Source organism: Betta splendens, chromosome 10, assembly GCF_900634795.4.
Source record: "Betta splendens chromosome 10, fBetSpl5.4, whole genome shotgun sequence".
Lineage (NCBI taxonomy): Eukaryota > Metazoa > Chordata > Actinopteri > Anabantiformes > Osphronemidae > Betta > Betta splendens.
Window position 1 is genome coordinate 3,907,077 of NC_040890.2, and position 18,932 is coordinate 3,926,008.

General features: G+C 40.7%; 1 protein-coding gene across 1 annotated transcript in view; it reads right to left on the reverse strand.

The window, feature by feature from the left end:
• Window positions 1–18,932, reverse strand: part of LOC121202558 (transposon TX1 uncharacterized 149 kDa protein) — a 128,438-nt gene that overhangs the window by 52,946 nt on the left and 56,560 nt on the right. The window lies entirely within an intron of this gene.

The following is an 18,932-nucleotide window of genomic DNA, read 5'->3' on the forward strand; positions in this document are numbered from 1 at the left end:
AGAGTTTTTCATTTAGGCAATATTGTATTTGATAGGTTGTGAGATAAATCACATTCATACTGTGTTTGTGTTTTACTTGTATTATGATTTTGTTCAAAGGAGAACTCAAACAAATGTCTGTAGGTGAAGATGCACTAAATGTAAAAAATGTTAGCGTCAACAGCTGAGAATACTGAACAAGTAGTAGGACATAAATACAGATGTGTTTATATAGCTTGATGTTAGTTTTCTTATTTGTGTGTTGTTTATTCATTTTACAGGCTAATTGCCCCTGTGGCTCCGGCTCAATACTGCTACCCTGCAGTTTCTGATTCTCTGAACAACTGGACAACAAATCCCATAATATTCACACATTTCAGACACACGCCCGTACTAATGCTTACACTGCTACAATCTGATTGTGCTTACAGTATTGTTTGCTTACTCCTGAATTAGTCCAATTATCCTGTGCCATAACAGTAGCATCTGTCCTATGTAATGAAATACAGAAAAGGCTCTGAAGCTCAACGTCATATCAATGCCTATTGTCTCATCTGTTGCCAAGGTGATTAATGAGCCAGCCTCCTTAAACTGAGAGCCAAAAAACTGTCCCTCTCACTTCCAGAAGACGAGCCATTAATCTAAAGTAGCACTTTAGAAGAACTTTGTCTCTTTCTTTGTCTTTTCCCTTGTGTTCTATTGTTCATCTCACTCACTCGCTCTCTTCCTTTCTCTCATCCCTTTTCCATTCTTCTTTTTTGCACTCTAATCATGCATGTCTTTTCCTTTGCTCTGCCCCCTTCTAATGTATCTGGGGGATAGCACTGTATATATTTATGGTCCTGGGCAATGGTGTTACTAATGTAAGTATCTTTCATCAACAGCAGGGCTTCGAGCCAGAACCATATACAGCAAATGCTGAAAGAAATAGAAGTGGTCAAAACAAAGTTCAACTCTGTTTTTTGTGCTTTTTGCAGCAATGATTCTGTAGAGAGAATCAAGACAAAATGTACCGTGTTTACAGCACAGGGGCATTTTAATATAAAGCCAGAGTTGACATAATTAATCGCTTTCATGAACACCTGAATCCAGAATTCTACATACACTCTAAACCTTGCTTTCATTGAGCTAAGACATTGAACAAGGCTCCCAAATATAATATACTGCTGGAGTTTTGATAGCCTGACTAGAAGGCAATAAGTCGCAGTTACACAGGGTAAAAACAGAAGAACAGTAAATAAGTATTATTATTCTACAATTATATGTAAATTGTCAACAACCACCTGCAATAAAACAACTTTCCTACACTGAACCATTCGCTGACACATGAAAGATGCCAGACGTAGTAGATGTAGGTTTACACAAGTGCAGTTTACATGTAGGTGGAGTTCTGAATTTTAGTCCTGGGGTTTGCTTGCTGTTTTCCTGTTTAGTTCTACAGTAATATGGTCAAGTTGAGTTGATGCGCCGCCATTTTGGTATTGGTTGTAGTGTCCTGGGATTTTGTCCTCAAGTCTCTGCTACATAAATATTTACTAATAATTATTTTACTACTACTAATATATAATATAAAATATAATAATAATTCTGACTGTCTATGTGTGATTTGTGATATAAATATTTATCATGTTTATAAATTCCTGTTGAGTGTTGGCAGTACAGCCTTGTGATGATTAGCACTACGACACTGGGGTTTGCATGCTCTCCCAGTGTCGTTGTAGGTTTCCTCCAGGTAAATTGAATGTAGGTCAGCTGTTGTCTGTACAGTACTGTATATTAACAGTCATGGCCAAAAACACTGGCACAATTGCAATTCACAGAAAATTGTTGCAGGTGCAAATGTTTTAGTTCTCACATTGTTAATATTCTGTAATTTGTTTTGCAATGAATAAACACAGAATAAACTGATGGATTTTAATATTTATATAAACATAGTAGTAGTACAGTACATTGACATTTTTGGCCATGACTGTATGTGGCCCTATGATGGACTGGTGACCTGTAAATGCGGCCTCCTCCCTGATTCTAAGTTCCAGCATGATAATGAGTAGCTTCTTGAACCATGTGCTTTCCAAGAACTCACGTAGTGGCTACAACTCTCATCATCAGCACAAGTCTACAGTCTCATCTCTGATCTTACTGTATGGATCATTTACTAGTAAAGCACAGAAAAGAGAATTGGTGGACTAAGTGAACGAGACATGAGGAAAGTGAAATAAATGAAAAGGAGGCGTCAAGAGAGCAATGATATGATACAAGAAGCAAACATGAGGATGAGGATGAGACTATTTGAGATATAGAAGTAGACAATTGAGACGAGCAGAAGTTGAGGGATGGAACAAGGTCAACAAGTGACTGACAGGACAGTGATTATCTTAAACACGAAAACTGTGGACCTTTCACCCTCATCCCATCACTGCTGACACACACAAACACACACGCGCGCGCGCACACGCACACACACACACACACACACACACACACTGAAATGATGTGCATTACAGCTTAGAGCTGCTTTGTTTGTTTCCCGGTGAGTTGTTGTTCAAGTAAGTACAGTATAAAACAGTTCCACTGTCCTGCACTCAACACACCTTTTAACTGTGACAGACAGGAGAGGAAGTGTTTAGTTGATCAGCAGGGAATTAGCTTAAACCTCAGAGGAAAAATGTGCTGCTCACAACTGATTTTCCTCTGTCTCCTGAGATGTTTGAATCTTAGTCTAGTTTAAGCCTGATGAGCTCATTGAAGTCTGACTGAACCTTTGTCTTTTTCCTGATGTGACGAAAGTGGAAATCCCCTTTGTGACTTTCAGAGGGTCCCAATGTTTAGTCAGAGACTAGGATCAAGAGTTTATCAACTTACATACAGTTTAAACTGGTCAGATACAGGGCGGACTAATTTTCTTTGCAGGGAGATTACACAGGCAATCAAAGTGTGGCAGGAGATTATGAAAAAGTGTCAGTGACATAGAATTCTGTAGATGGGTGGGAAATACAGTCAAGGTGTTAGAGGTTCATGGGGAAGGTGATAAATGACAGATGGGGTAGACTGTGTTGTCAGAAGGAACAGCAAAACATAAAACACAAATAAAATCGTTCAAATTTGTTGCTTTTCCAACACTCAGCACAGGTGATTTGATCCAAAATACATTGTACTGTATCTGAACTGTAAAGTCAGAGTCAGAATAAGTAGAGTATAAAAACAATTTGCACATTTCACAGTGAGACTATGCAATGTGTAACAGAAATTAAGATTTCTATCCATGGGCAACTCAATTAAAAAAGTTTGAGATCAACCCATGTAGGGTAATAGAAGCTTTTAGTAAAAAAATGAATTAAAAATAATGGCTTTAATATCCAAAATGCAAATTGGCCCTTAGAAACTGACACTTTAAGGTTTTTTGAAAAGATCTGTAATAGAAAGAGCTTTTACTGATAAACTGCTGGTGTTCAAGGCCAAGGTACAATTAAGCCCATCATGCTTTAGAAATACCAATCTAGAGTGTTCTGCAGTACAACATATCTATGGGGTGCCGAATGTAAAAGGAGCACCTATATTTACATTTAACATTTACATTTAACATTTAACATTTAACATTTAACATTCACATTTAACATTTACATTTAACATTTACATTTAGACTTTTGCACATTTAACTAAATGTGAGAAAACATGTTGTGTCATTTAGTTAAATGTGAGAAAACTAGTTATAGGTGCTCCTTTTACATTTGGCACCCCATACATATCAAGGTCCACATTTTCTGTTGGATTAAGAAACCATGGTCATTCAACAGGTTAAAGCTCACTGATGTTCTTGGCAGCATTAGAGAAATCAGGAGGAATGGTTTTGATTTGTGGAGTCTTGGATTTATTTATTGGGTCGTATCGGGTTGCAGTTAGCTGTAAATGTAGCCTCAGCTTCTACCTGGACTTTATTTAGCATAAAGCATTTTGATCTATTGTCGGGGTCACTTCCATCCCACGTACTGTTGTAAACTCAGTGTCCAGGAAGCATGTAAACCATCCAACAAACCAACAAACCATTCAGTTAGACTCATGGGTGAAGTAATCAGAACATTCGGTTACACTGTGGCAGCGTGACTGGTTGAGGTTCCATTGTTTGCTAATCAGCAAAAATAAATTTACATAATTGATGTGTATTTGTAATTGTTGACTGACTAATAGCTAATCTGTTATTTTCCTATTGCTCTGATTTCACGTTGCATTACAACGTGATATAAACCATATTGTAATTATACTAAGAAAGATATAATTAAAACTTTGGGTTTGTTTTTTATACTGTTTGTCAGTCTTATCTTATTCACAGCTTTTTAATTCCTCAGTTATTGCTGCTGAGTGTTTGTTCCTAATTTGTCCATGATTACAAGTGATTACTGCCCAATCATGGTTTGATTATTTTAGGTGCTAATTAGTTTTGCAGATAAATTGTTTCAATAATTTTTTTATTAATTTCCAATTAGTAAAGTTAGTTCAGTTCAGAAATGGATTGTTGGGCATTTGTTTAATTTATTTTAATAGTTCTTGACATACTGAATTTGAGGTGAATATTTTGTTTTATTAATTATGTGTTACAGCTTGTTTCACATTTCTTATCACATGGTAACTATAGAGCTTATTAAATGTGAAACTGTCAGTACTGGTTGGTCTTTGAGTGTTAACGCCTAAAGAAGCCTTCCAGGTCTACTTTCCTTTTTTAAATGTAGATTTAACTGTTGTTCATGCCAGCTGAAGAAAGTTATCTTTAACTGCAACTGAGCGCTGATGTGTCTGTTTTAGGCACAAAGTTGAAATAGAGAGACTCACCGTCTTTACTTCTTTTAATCTGTGCAACATACACATGGACTATTTCCACCAGCTACAATTCAGTATCCTCATTATTGTATCACATTTTTAAGTGTTACAATTGTTTAATTAGTAATGTCCAGATTAGGTCATTTAGGGTAATTTGGATAATTTGCTTGCATTTATTATTCGTGTATGTTTTAGTGTTTACTGGGTGTTGCATAAGACAAGACCAGGCATCATGAATAACATTTAATTTGTTACAGCATTGTAAGGGACCACATATAAGACCTTAGGATTCTATGCATTTAATGTTGCTGGTTAACCATTCTGACTTCTCTGCTCATTTGAGTGTCAAAGTGATCATTACGTGTTTATTGTGTTATGGTGTGATGGAACTTTGAGCTTGATGAAAAGAGGAAAGCTTAGTTATCCCAGATTTAGGAGCGGTCCAAATCAAATAGTTTGACTCCTGATCTAAAAAGGTAGAACTCTTCACCACTGGTTGAATTCATTTCTCCGCCCTGCAGTGACCACTGCCCTAGAGGCATTTAAACCAGTGACACCCAAGGCAAAACGGACTTCCCTCTATCTTCAAACTTCTTTCACTTTTTCTTTTTGCGTTGCATTACTTTTCTTTAATTTTCCTTTGTTCTTAAATTTTGTAAACCTAAGTTAAACTTAGAAACACGAACGAACAACGATTTTTGTTACGTTAGAAAGTCATCAAGAAACTCTGCGAAACTGAAACTATCACAACCAGTCCTTAATTGACTCGCTATTTTTGATCAAACTAATTAAATTAGATTCCAGCCCGTTTGCTTTTGGGCTAGTTTAAGTAGCGCCGATGCTTTGAAACACCTTGGAAAGTCCAGCCTGGCTGACTGTTACTTCGCTGAACCCGAGCCGTCCTCATCAATCGCGGGCGACGATTCCTGGCCCAGAGGCCGTGGCACCTGGACCAGAGAGGGCATGCCTGCTCAACCAACCGGTAACAGGAGACGCTGCACAGCGGCTACAGCTCCAAACTAAGGCAAGACGAACATCTCTAATCCTCTGAGAATAATGGTGTTTCTCCAAGCGCTAAAATTGAACATCCCAAATTCATTAGTTATCCTTAGATTCGAACTAGTTAGAGACAAATACTCTTTTCGCTTGATCAAAGCCATCACACACACTCATTGATTCATTCACTGTTCATCATCTCATTCTGATCGTTCTCTCATTTTCTGTTCTGTTTATTTGAGTATTTCCATATTGTGTTATTCATATATCCAGTAGTGTTAGATAAATAAAACATTAAAAGGAATCTGGTTTTGTGTGCATTGTTCTTCAGATTTACTGAACCGCGACAAGAATTCACGGCATAAGAGACTGATTTGGTTTTATCACAAGAAAGTGGTTATTGTTGTTCATGACTGGTAAGTCATTGAATTGATATCTGGCGTTGACTAGATTGACACAAGCGTGGTTTCAGCTTTAAAACAAACCTGGGGCCCCAACTTCGAGGTATATTAATGTTTCTACATTAATATCAAACTATTAATAATTTGAATCCGCTACACATGCCTCTGATGAGCTCATTCCTGATCCTGTTCAACCTCGTCACTCCTAAGGAGAACCTTAACATCTTCATCTCTGCTGCCTCCATTTCTGCCTCTTGTTTCTTCCTCACTGCTACCTCTAACTCATAGAGCCGAGCTGGTCTCACCACTGTCTTGTACACCTTTCCTTTGAGTCTTGCTGACACTCTTCTCTCACACAACGCTCCTGACACTTTCCTCCACCTGCTCCAACCCGCATGCACTCACCTCTTTACCTCTGTTCCACACTCCCCATCACACTGAACTGTTGACCCCAAGTATTTAAACTCCTGCACCTTCTTCACCTCAGCCCCCTGTAGCCTATTCCTCTGTAGTTGCTGCAGTTCTGCATGTCACTCTTGTTCTTAAAGATGGGCACCAGAAGGTTTCTCCTCCATTCCTCAGGCATCCTTTCTCTCTCTAGAATCCTGTTGAACAAGCTAGTTAGAAACTCAACTGCTGTCTCTTCTAGATACTTCCACACCTCTACAGTTACATCATCAGGACCAACACCCCCTCTTTCCCTGTCATTCTCCTCATTCATCACCTCCTAAAAATACTCCTTCCATCTTCTCTGTATACTCTCCTTGGATGTTAGCACCTTTCCATCACTGTCTTTAATCACCCTTATTCATTGCACACAATCTCTATCTCTCTGTCTGGTTAGCCTGTACAAGTCCTTCTCCTCTTTCCTTCGTGTCTAACCTGTCATACAACTGTCTGTTTGGCCTTTGTCACCACCCTCTTCACTCTGCGCTGTGCTTCCTGGTACTCCTGTCTACTTTCCTCAGTCCTTTCTACATCCCACTTCCTTTTAGCCAACCTCTTCCTCTGGATGCAGTCCTGTACTTCCTCATTCTACCACCAAGTGTCTTAATTCTCTTTCCTCCTTCCAGATGACACACCCAGCCCCTTCCTACCTGTTTCCCTGATAACCTCTGCTGTAGTTTCCCAGTCATCTTCCTGACCACCCAGAACCTGTCTCAGCTTCTGCCTGAATTCCTCGCAAGTTTCTTTATTCTTTAGCTTCCACCACTTGGTCTTCTTTTCTTCTTCTTTTCACCGGAGTCAACTTACATCACCCCTTCGATTTCTAGCCTTAGGCTCATCACCCTGTCTGAAATTCTTTTCACCTCTAGAACATTGTTCACAAACTCCCCCTTCAGGATCACTCCTACCCAGTTTCTCGTCCTATCTACACCATGGCCCAACAGTTTGAATCCTCCTCCAATACTATGTGCTTTGCTTCCCTCCTACTTTGTGTCCTGCACACAGAGTACATCTACCTTCCTTCTCTCCACCATGTTTTTTGTGCCAACGTTAAGAGTTCCTATTCTCAGATCTTAGCTCCGGCCTTTCCTCTTCTCTCTCTGGCCACAAACCCTTCTCCGTCCACTCCTTCTTTGACCAACAGTAGTCTATTTTCCACCGGCACCCTGTAGGCTAACAGCATCGGTGGCGGTCGTTGTTAGCCTGGCCCGCGACCGATCAGGTATGAAATTCTTATGGGCGATTCTGACACAACCCCTTCTCTCTTGGGACCGGCACGGAAGTTACTGGCTTGCAACCCCTGTGGCTAGATTCCGTCAATCTTGACACCGTATGCATGAAAGTGACATATGGCAGAGGCACCAACAGTTTAACACAAAGTATCTACAAGCTGCTTATGTAGAAAATGTATTGTATTGCCAAAATAATTTTCTCTGAATGGAGTATGTCTATAACAAATACATCTCTCACAGCCTATTTGAATTTATTCAAATGACACTTACTTGCTAGACACATGTTTGATAGTTTTGTCTGGAAAATTCACACACACAGAGGTGGTGATTGTGTTTAACAGGAGATTCATTTGCCTGGTAACAGTTAATGCTAGAGGCTGGTCACTATCCACATCTATTTCAGCCAGGTACTGTACTTTTGGAAGAACATTAGAGTGTTCTTAAAGTGCTTTGGATATTTGAAATTGAAAACGAAGTATGAAAAGAAAGCAGAGAGAATTCCTTTGTCAATTCCCGAGCTGGAGAACATCTCAACTACTTTCACCACATTTGTTGCTCTCCTGGAAAAGGTCACCTTCCAGTCATCTTCAGTCAAGTGAATAGTTGGATATGGTGTGTCGGGATCACACTTTTCAAAACAAATTGAAGTAAAAAATATGTGGTTTGTCATGCAGTTTAATGAAAAACTATGCCCCTGTTCATAAAATAAGTATGTTATCTGTGCAGAGGTTAGAGCAGTGTTTCCACACAACATATTTTGATATTAGACAAATCATAAGGCAAACCAAACAGAAATGTCACAAAAAGCATATTTAGTGAAATAAAATGAGTGTAGTCTGAATTTACTTATTCCACAGCACACTTGATAATTTTTCACGGCACGCTTATGTGGTGCAACACTGAGTCAAAATAATAAAGACTTAGCAAGAGGTAATCCACTAACCTTGAAAATCCTTTTGTGACTGGTTGTTGATGTTTCACCAGGTTGTTTAGACCTTTTCTGGCCAATCTCCTTCACATTTTCACTTCATCAACCAGGGGTGCCCAGTTAATTTTAAATTTGCGCTTCAGAAATGTGCCATGTGTGCTATGGAGTGTCAGCACCTCTGCCATGTTCACAAGAATGCAAATATTATTGCTACAAGGCCTGTTGTTAAACTATTAATATGATAACTTAATTTTAAAGCTCTCACTCATGCTACATTCTTCATGCATAAGCTTACCATAAAGTAGGTGAAGAACTGGGCAGCTGCCTGCCCACAGTCACGATCTCTTAAGTCCATAGTATTACTTTCAGCTTTGTGTTTTACACAAACTGACTGAACTTGACCTGCTTCTTAAATGATCCTTGGAAACAGGTATGCCACCATATTCTCTGAGGCCACAATCAACTGTGTCACTATCAATGTCATTATCTGAGAAAAAGAAAAAAATATCTACTATAAAAATGTTTCACACAGAAAATACAAACTAGTTTATTAGACTCATACTTCATATGGCACTGCATTGACAATTCAATGCAATATTTGGTCACTGGTTTTGAAAATGCATTTTACAATTTAATATTAAATGTGGCAATTGAACACCCATTATTAATCCTAACCAACCAGAGTCCACTATAGCGCCTTTAGCAGACAGACGGAATGGCGCTGACAGGCTATTAAGACCTTTGACGAACAGTATAAAAACAGCATTTCTCTCCCACTGTGAGAGTGTGAGAGAGAGTCACAAAATGACCGTCTGCCAAAACTAGATGGCTGTAGTCCGTATGCAGAAGCGCACACCACCTCATAAACACGTTAGCAAACATTGTCATAGTTTGGAGTTTTGTGTTATATTTTCTGTTTTATTTTAAAGTCATTTACTGTTTCTGTTTAGTCATTCCATTTTTCACTTTACTTTTCTAGTGACATGATCTGTCAGCTGTTTTCAATCCGGTCAGTTAGTTCTGTATTTAAGCACCAGCACTTACCTGAGTTCTCCGCCAGATCGTTGACCTTATGCCGTTCCAGCATTCTGTTCATCGTCTTACCTGTTACCATTCCGTTTTGATTGCACGTTTTGTCTCCTGGATTCTCCCTGTCGGTACTGTAGCCTGAACACTGTGCAACATCTGACAGCAAAACACCTAAACACTCTTTTTGTTTTCAAACGTATGCCCAGTTAATCTATTAGAAAGAGATCTTTCTGTTAGATCGGCAGATGACTTGACAAAGCGGACCCACATGCACGGCTCCAACTGGGTTTTCCATACAAAAGTCTCAGGAGTGCAGATCTCAGGACAGACAGACCGTTCAGTCTCCAGCACAAATCTCCACACGAGGAACAGACATACAGCAGTGGTCAGACAGGCAAGGGTTGGCAACAGAAAGCTCAAGGTACAGTACCGGAGGGTTAGGCAGCTCGGAGTCAGTTGGCAGGCAGTGGTCAGCAACGTGTAGGCTCGGCAACAGTAAAAACATGGGCTAGACAAACTCTGCGTTGAAACAACAGGCAGTGATCAGCAGCAGGCAAACTCGGCAACAGTACAGACAAGGGCTAGACCGGAGACAAGGTCGGACTCGAAACAGGACTGATAACAAGGTAGGTACTGTATAAGGAATGCGGAAATCGACAACAATCTGGCAGAGGTCTAAGGTAAGTACTGGTGGTTAAATACTGGAGTGATTACTGACTGCAGACAGGTGATGTGGTATGAACCAGAAGTAAAGTTAGCAAGCATGGACTGGACAAAACGGAAATGCGACAATAAAACCCAGAAGTACTTACAGTACAGCATGTGTAGTTAAGTTAGGAAATTGATTGAATTCCACTCCAGACGGGTGCAGTGCAGGTTACATCTACAGACATTCTAAATAATCCCTTCTTCTTTTCTAGGTTTTTGTTCTTATTGTAGATGCAGACGTCACCAATGACGTCACCCTGTTGGTTCCTCATGCCGTGTCTTTGACCCTTTTGGAACAGAAAACATCACCTCTTTCTACAGCCCGTTGGCTTAGATACAACACCATCTTGCTTGAAATGCTGAACATTACTATCAAGAGGTGCAATGTGCTTTACCCAGCCACTCTTCTTTCAGGCCCTGACGATGGCGAGCCTCAGACCACGTTGATGGCTCCGCCTCTAGAGACCCTGCTTTGGGCAAATGTCAGGTTGGCTATGCAGTCTGCACTCCTCATGCCGTCTTGAAGTCTGGCGCTTTGCCAGGACACTACTCTGCTCAGGCTGCAGTGTTGCTCGCGCTAACTGAAGCTAGTAAACTAGCAGAAGGAAAGTCTGTTACCATCTACACAGACTCCAGAGATTCTTTTGGTGTCACACTTGACTTTGGTGCTCTGTGGAAGCATTGGACGTTTTTGAAGTCTGATGGCAAACCTATCTAACATCAAGGTTGCTGCTTTGCTGGAGGCTGTTTTGCGACCTACAGCTAATGCTGTTTGTAACTGTCTGGCTCACACCATCAGTGATGACTTTGTTTCTGCCATCATGCAGCTGCAGACACTGCTGCGAAGGTCGCTGCCTGGCAACCCCTCCATATCCTGATCCATGTTTTCTCTCCTGATCCTTGTGTTCTCTCCAACTCTCTCAATGCTCTCCTTTCTCATTTCTCCCTCTACTTTAAACATTTTCTACCTCACAGGAACGCAGACTCTGGCAGAGGAATGGATCCACCTGTAGCCATGGAGTCTGGTTTGGCCCTCATGGCAGCCCTACCGCCCAAACACTTTTTCCCTTACGTTGCTCAGTTGACACATGGGTTGGACCACGTGTGAAAAGGGGGGATGCATGACATATGTTTAGCACAATTCAGATTTCCCAACAGGTAAAAACAGGCGACACCATTACACACCATCCAACCAGGGCACTGGGTGATTGTCAAGGATTCGGGGAGGCACTGGAACTCTAAACTGTGGCAAGGCCCCTTCCAGGTCGTTCTGACGACCCATAAGGGTGTGTAGGTCGCAGAGAGAGCGACTTGGATTCACTCCATCCACTGCAGGAAGGTCCCAGATTCGACAGACGACCCTCCATCTACACCACACAGAAAACCCACCAGAAGTGAGGAGACGTGAGAAAGGCAATCCTCGCTGTGCTCACACACGCACTGAGGCGAGGCTGCGTTGACCGTTGACCAGCTAAAGGTGCGAGCCAAGCGCCGCCTGACCATACATCTACACACACACACAAGCGACCTTCAGTTGCCATAGCTGGATGACGTGTAGACTCTTCACATCATGGGAGTGACAGTGACTCAGGTGACATTGGGAGGAACACCTAGCGGTGATAACCAATACCAAGTGTCTCTGTGATCAGCTGGAACAACCTGAAGAACTCCAACAGACAATCAATGTGTCAACACACAGGTTGAAAACAATGTGACGGTAATGTTCAGGATGAGGCTGTCGAGACATCAAATGTAACCTTGTAACCAATTGAAAATTGCACAACAACACTGTTTCAATACCTTAGGTTGCCTTGCTCACAAGCACTTTAGTCACTGCTACAATTTGTTTAAATTATTCATCTACATATGATGGAGGTCATAAGACAACACAAGCATCATTACGGTACTAGTAAGTTACTTGCATTTTATGTGAAAGTGCATTTTGAATCTTGATGAGTATATACACTCATTGTTTCATTTGCAAGGGCCGTTATTATTCCAAAATGCTATGTTTGACAATTTTTATTCTTGTAGTGTTTGATTAATGTGTAATCAAAAGGAGGGAATGTAAAGGAAGAAATTGTGCCTTTGCGCTTTTCTTATCCAACACAGTCATCATGGTCTAGTTAAGTTCAACACTGAACATTCTTACACAAACAGCTAATCTCTTGGGCCCTGTCGTACATCAAGTTTAAACATCTGATGTTCTGTTTGACTGACTAATAGTTTATGGTCTGTGTCTGTCTTTTATACCCCCGGTCTCTGGCTCCCTCCTCCCTGATTCCTCACCATACCCAAGGCCGTAAAACTGAATGCATCTTGTCTTTGAAGCTTGGTGTTCCTTCCTTTCTGATAACAAGACACCGATGATGCAGAAGTGAGAATGCCTCTTTATGGGAAATTTCCATCACAGTAAACTCATCAAGCAAAACAAGGTCTTGTTCAACAACCTCTGATAGAAGTTCTGTACTGATGTCGAATACCCATGTCCCACAGGAAAGGCTGTGATTTTACCACTATGGGCTGTTCTCACTGACTAATGTGACTAATCACAGAAAAACATAAGCAGGCTAAAAGTACAAGATCAATAAAGAGCGGATCCACACCAGGCAGGAATCCAGGCACATGCATTGGAAGCTTGGCTCCAACAGACCCCAGGAATAACTTGACAAGTGACTGTAAATCCTGTGTACTTAGCTAATTAATTCAGCATATTTAGTTTAAGGGTGTTGTACGGAGGCTTGTTTCCTTAGGCTTTTCTCCATTTTGATTTCCACTTGAGCATTTAGCCTGAAGAGGTAAATGGAAAATACCACCACACAGAGTCTTGCAGTCTTTGAGGTCGCCTGTGTTAAGTTCCCAACGGGTGACGGATCAAAAGCCTTTTCTCTGAAGGCTGCGTAAATGTGTTTTGTAATACATAAAAGGCAAAATGACACAGTGGAAGCATTCTAGACCCCTAAACTGGAGGCCACGGATCAAAACTATCTGCAGGAAAGTTTATCTGGGGGAGGATAAACAAAATAGCCTTTTACTGCAGCTTTAAAGAGGATGTGCTTCCATCCACACATTATAAAAAGCACCGGCTCTATGAACTCAAACAGTTTTTCTTATTTCCTCCTTTTGCCAATTGCACAGAGTAGAGTCAAGACTTTTGTGTTTTTTGCAAACCTGGTCATCTGAATCCAGTCAGTTGCACCACTGTGAACAATTTCCCATGCAGCCAGTCAGTGCTGGTTGTCAAACAGCACCTGCTCCTGCTACCACTATAGTAGCTCAAATTACTAAAGGATGTTCAATCTCATCTAAATTACCTCCAGCCAAACCTGTGAAGCCGCCCATGACAAAGGCTTCAAGTGTTTTTCAGTGTGTGTCTAACAAAGCTTGTGGGATTTAAATGTGCAAAAATGTTAATATTCATCATTTGAAGCTATTGGCTGAAGCTCATTTCACTTGTGTCAGCCTGTTACTTGGTTACAACTGTTACTCTGGTGTGGTGCTTGCTGGTACTGGTTCTGGGTTGGTACGTATTATGTTCATGTTGTATGTCTCTTTGGTTGCTGTTTTAAATCATGTGCTTTGTTTGTGACTATGTCCGGTCCTCTGCATGTTTGGTGAATTCTAGTTTCCCCTTTACTCATGCTTTGTTCTAATAGTTTCAGGCTGTTTGTGTTTCCTGTATTTGACTTTATTTAATGAATTATTTTCAAACTGTATGGATGTGTGTTGTCAGGAACGGCAGGGAAGAAGGACCCAAGAACATGGTCACAAACAGACTAAGATCGGAAGGCCTTACTGAATGAAATGCTGGACAGCTAACAACAGGTAACGTCAGCAGACAATCTGGCAGAATTTAGGTGAGTACTGGAGACTAAATACCATGACTAATTTCAGATTGACAGCAGCTGATGAATCATATGAAAGGAAGTAAGGCTGAAACTCCACATGACGGAACAAAACAGGAAATGGCAAACAAAAGTCCAAGTTATTACTGTACATAATCATGGTCATGTGTTTTTTAGGTTGCTCAGACTGACTATAAGTACAGAGGCCTTGCAATTTAAGTCATTTCTCTGTAGGACAATTGAGTTCTAATGCCTGAATCTCATTAATGCCAAACAATTTGTTTTAGTAGCCACCCTCCTGGTGTGTCAGTGGGTGTTGAATGATGGTGCTGCATTTGGTGCACAGTGGTGGGACTCGCTGCATGGTAAGACTAGCTGCTTACTGCCATCCTGCTGCCAGACAGGACTTCATAAACACATAAGAAATTAGATGGTAGCCTTTGTGGTACAGTAGCATACAAGCAGTGGTGCTTGGTGAGCCACAACTCGAGTTATGAGTTAAAAGTATAAACATGTCAACATTAACCATGAAGCCATGTACTGTACCTGCTTAAGTGAAGAAAGCAGACCCTGATGTCCTTCACTGAACTGGAACCAGATAAAGTTAATCTAAACATGCTTTTTTATTCACATGCACTATAAAGGTGCATTAAAGCAATTAATTACAAAGCTTGATCTTGTTTAAAAAACACATAAAGAAATATGCTTATTAAACGTGTTTCATTTACTGTGTTGACATTTGCTGTAAAGGAGTCAGCTGTAGATATCTGGACAACATCTGGGCTGTCTTCATCTCTGTGTGGCTGGGACCAACATGACATGAAGATGGTATTAGCATTAACCTGGACTAATCTTGTGTTTAGAGCTGTACAGTAAGTGTCTGTGTTTATTATGAGTTCAGCCTCTGGTGTTGTCCCTTTGGTCGGACAAGGTTAGAGTTAGGTGTGTGTTTGTGGGAAAGGAAAAGGAGTCAGCGAAGGAAGATGTGAGAACAGGAAATCAAATGTTATGACAAGGTCAGGAAATGCTGTTGGAGTGCAACAAGCGAGGGCAGTTTGCTGTCATACTTCCATCAGGTGAGAGAAGCCGCACATAGAGAGAGCAAGACCAGAACGAAGGAGGAGCAAAAGATGTGTGAACAGGCTGTGTTTCACATCTACAGCAGGTGAGAGGAGACTGCAAAGAGGCAACATCTATGCCAACGGGTGGGCTTCTGTCTCAGGCACACAACATTCAATCACAAAATGGACTCTTTGGATGGATCCCCCATTCATTTCGGAAAGAATCCCACACAGTGTAAACTGCATTTTCTTTGGACAACAACAGTCTTGCAGCAAAGAAAAATCATTGAGGAACAAGACATAAAACAGAAAATGAGAATACTGTAAGTAGTAAATGAAGAAAAGGGATTCAGAACCATGAGTTAATGTCTGTGTGAACAGGCAGCAAATCTGATTAAACTAAAAGAACCAAAGAATATGTTATGTTACTCAGTACGCAAAAACAACGCAGGGCCGTCAAAACAGGGCTACTGCAGGTTCACAACCCAGAGAGTACGTAAAGGATGTACAAAGCCCTGAGTTTATGAACATTCACATACTGTACTGAAGGATTCTTAGAACAGGCTGCTGTTCACAGATGATGACAGAGGACCAACATGGAACAATCAGGTTCTTAACGTGACATTTCATGTTTACATTTCACTTAGGAATGGGGGTCACTTTCTTGTCTTCTGCCTCAAAGAACCTCTGTGTCTGTTCTCCATGTGCTTATGCATCTGTCTTTGTTACTGTAGCTACATGCGTCACTATGTGTGTTCTCTGTGATTGAAGAACATGTTGTTCCTGTCACAGCCAGTCCCAGCCACCTGCTGTCACCTGTGGGTTTCTGATAGATGATGTTAGCAGGAGTGCATTTTAAGTGTCTGTCTGTTTGATGTGGGAGGTGCAGAGCTACTTATTTTACCTTGACGCCTACATATGTTTGTGTCTATGCTTGTGAACATCTCTGGGTGAAGACAAATTGTGTTCCATGATCTTGTTAATGTTTGTATGTTAATTGTTATACTGTACAAATTAAAAATTAATAATAATATTTAAAAACTGATGACTGATGAATGAGACAGTTACAAAGGAAAGACACGTGTCAGAAAGTTGATGATTCATTCATCTCTGCTGCGATCAGAGGAAACTAAAGGATCAAAGAACTGCATGTTTACAAGCCTGAACACTGCAGTCTGTGCAGGGGGTCATTCAACTAACTGAACCAGTGACTACAGTCCATAGAAAGAATCCTTGTAAAGCACCTCACTAAGTTCTATCTGTTAATGGGTTTGTTTTAAAATGCCACGTAAAGTGGCATATGAATCTGATGTTCACAGGTGACAGCTACAAACGTGCTTTGAACCAAAGACGCAAGTACAGTAACGTTACAAAACTCTTTTACAAGTTGCTGCTTTGTTTGTTGACAGAGACAGAGGATGAAGTTGGAGCAATCAGCTTCATAACATGTGACAGCTCAACATCTGGCACATTCCACTCGAGAGGAGGTGAATCATGACCTTCTCGTTCCATTTGTCTTGTCCTGTCTGCACCAACAACATAGCCCCCCGCCTTGTTTTCTTTGGTCCCTTGTCTTCTAATCTGTTGTCTCTCTCACTGCTCATTTGTGTGTGTGTCACGTCATCGCTACCTTTGTGTCAGTTGGTCATGTCAGTAAAGGCTGGGATGTAATCTTGGTGGTTGTGTGTGGCGCAGTCCACAGGTCTGCACTGCACTTTATGTCTTCTTTTTTACTAACACAAATTGGGGATAATTATAATGTAAGCAGTTGAAAACGGATGGATGGGTCGATGGATGGACATGTTTGTCTCAAAGGTCCTGTGGCAATTGTTCTTCCTGTTCACCTATTAAGACGTTTCATCCTTCATCCAGTTCTGTCTGGCTTCACAGATGTGAATAGTTTTTAGTAGCTTAATCTTAATCCTATTCTTTTTGTATGTACATTAGAGGCACATTCAACTCAGGCTTTGTTAGTTGTTTATTATTTCTTTACACAGGCGTGTATTTCGTCAATTTACTGGTGTATGACTTTGACACAGTCATGGACAATCGGAGATAAGTGTTGGCTGCCATTTGAGGGACCAATCTGCGCATTTCAACCCGTTGAAATGCAGTTTACTGGTAAAAGAGAGACAGGTTTGGAGATATGTGGTCAGTGACGAAAGGGTGAGTAAGAACCTAGCAAAAGTGGTAGCAGCAGCTACCACCGCAACAAGCTAACATCAATGAACTGCAGTTTCGTAGGCCTGGCTTGCTCCAGTACTACTTCAGGTTCATTAGAGCATCCTCTCAGCAGCGGTTTTGTATATCTTAGTATATTTCCTCTTTATTATAACACAAGTATGCAAATGGTGTACTTGTATGTACTACTTTTTGCCAAGGGATTCCAAATTGGAGAGTGGAGATAACAGTTTCTTCCAGCTTTTGTTTTTATCATCATCAGCAAAGATGATGTTTTCCCAATAAGATCTCAACTTTCCACCTCATTCGCTCAGGTTCCGTACTAGCACTCATTAGATTTACAAAAATGTAGCACTACTCCATTTATGTGTCCATCACAGTACTTCTTACAATGGACACCTGACTTCTTACTCTCCCTCCCACTCCCTGATGCAATCTGGTAAGCTTCGGTCGTATGCTCTGCCCATTTTCTCTTTAGGCAGAAGAGGATGTTGGCCATTAAATATAATATAAATATAATATAAATATTTTGTCTGTTTCTAAGCATTTGTTTATTCCGTGTTTTCATAAAAGCTTTATTTTAATGCAGTTTTCTTATTTTAAAAAATACACAGTCACTACTGTTTAACATTTTAATCAAACCTTTAGCTCTTAACATTATAACACTTTAGATAATAGCCTTTAGTGGAGGTTTATACAGTAGATATTTTCATTTTACAAAGTCTGCACCCAGGTTTGCTGTCTCCAATATCATAGAAATGCACCCAGATGCTGCTTTTTGTCTGCTTTTTGGTCTTTTTTTTACTTTTTACCTGGCTCCCTATCTGTGTACATGTACCACTACACTTGCTGTCTTACGAGCATCTGGTTCCCTTAAATCAATCCTCAAACAGTACGTAATTGGACAAATGGTACGCCCATAAAAGAAGTCTTGTGTTTGTGTTTATGGATTTTCAGCAGAGCTGACCAATGGTGGCTGAAGATTCCGCTCTCCCCAGCCGGAGTCGGCTCTTCTCGTCGCTACAAAGCATCGGCTCGTGAACGACACATCACTAATGCCTTCCCTTGATCTAGGACAGAGAACAAGCTTCTGTATATCCGACCAAGTGCCTGTCAGATCCTGGAACCTTGGGAGTGGATGTGTACTGTATGTTCAGGAATAAAATATGCAGAGTATAAGTTTCCTGTCTTTTTTCTGCACACAGACGACTGGAGTCGAGAAAGGGGATTTAAAATTCACTATCCATCCTTTTGCTAGAAAATCCTCAGTATAGTCCTTTGCTTCCTTATTAAGACACTTTGGGATGGAGGTG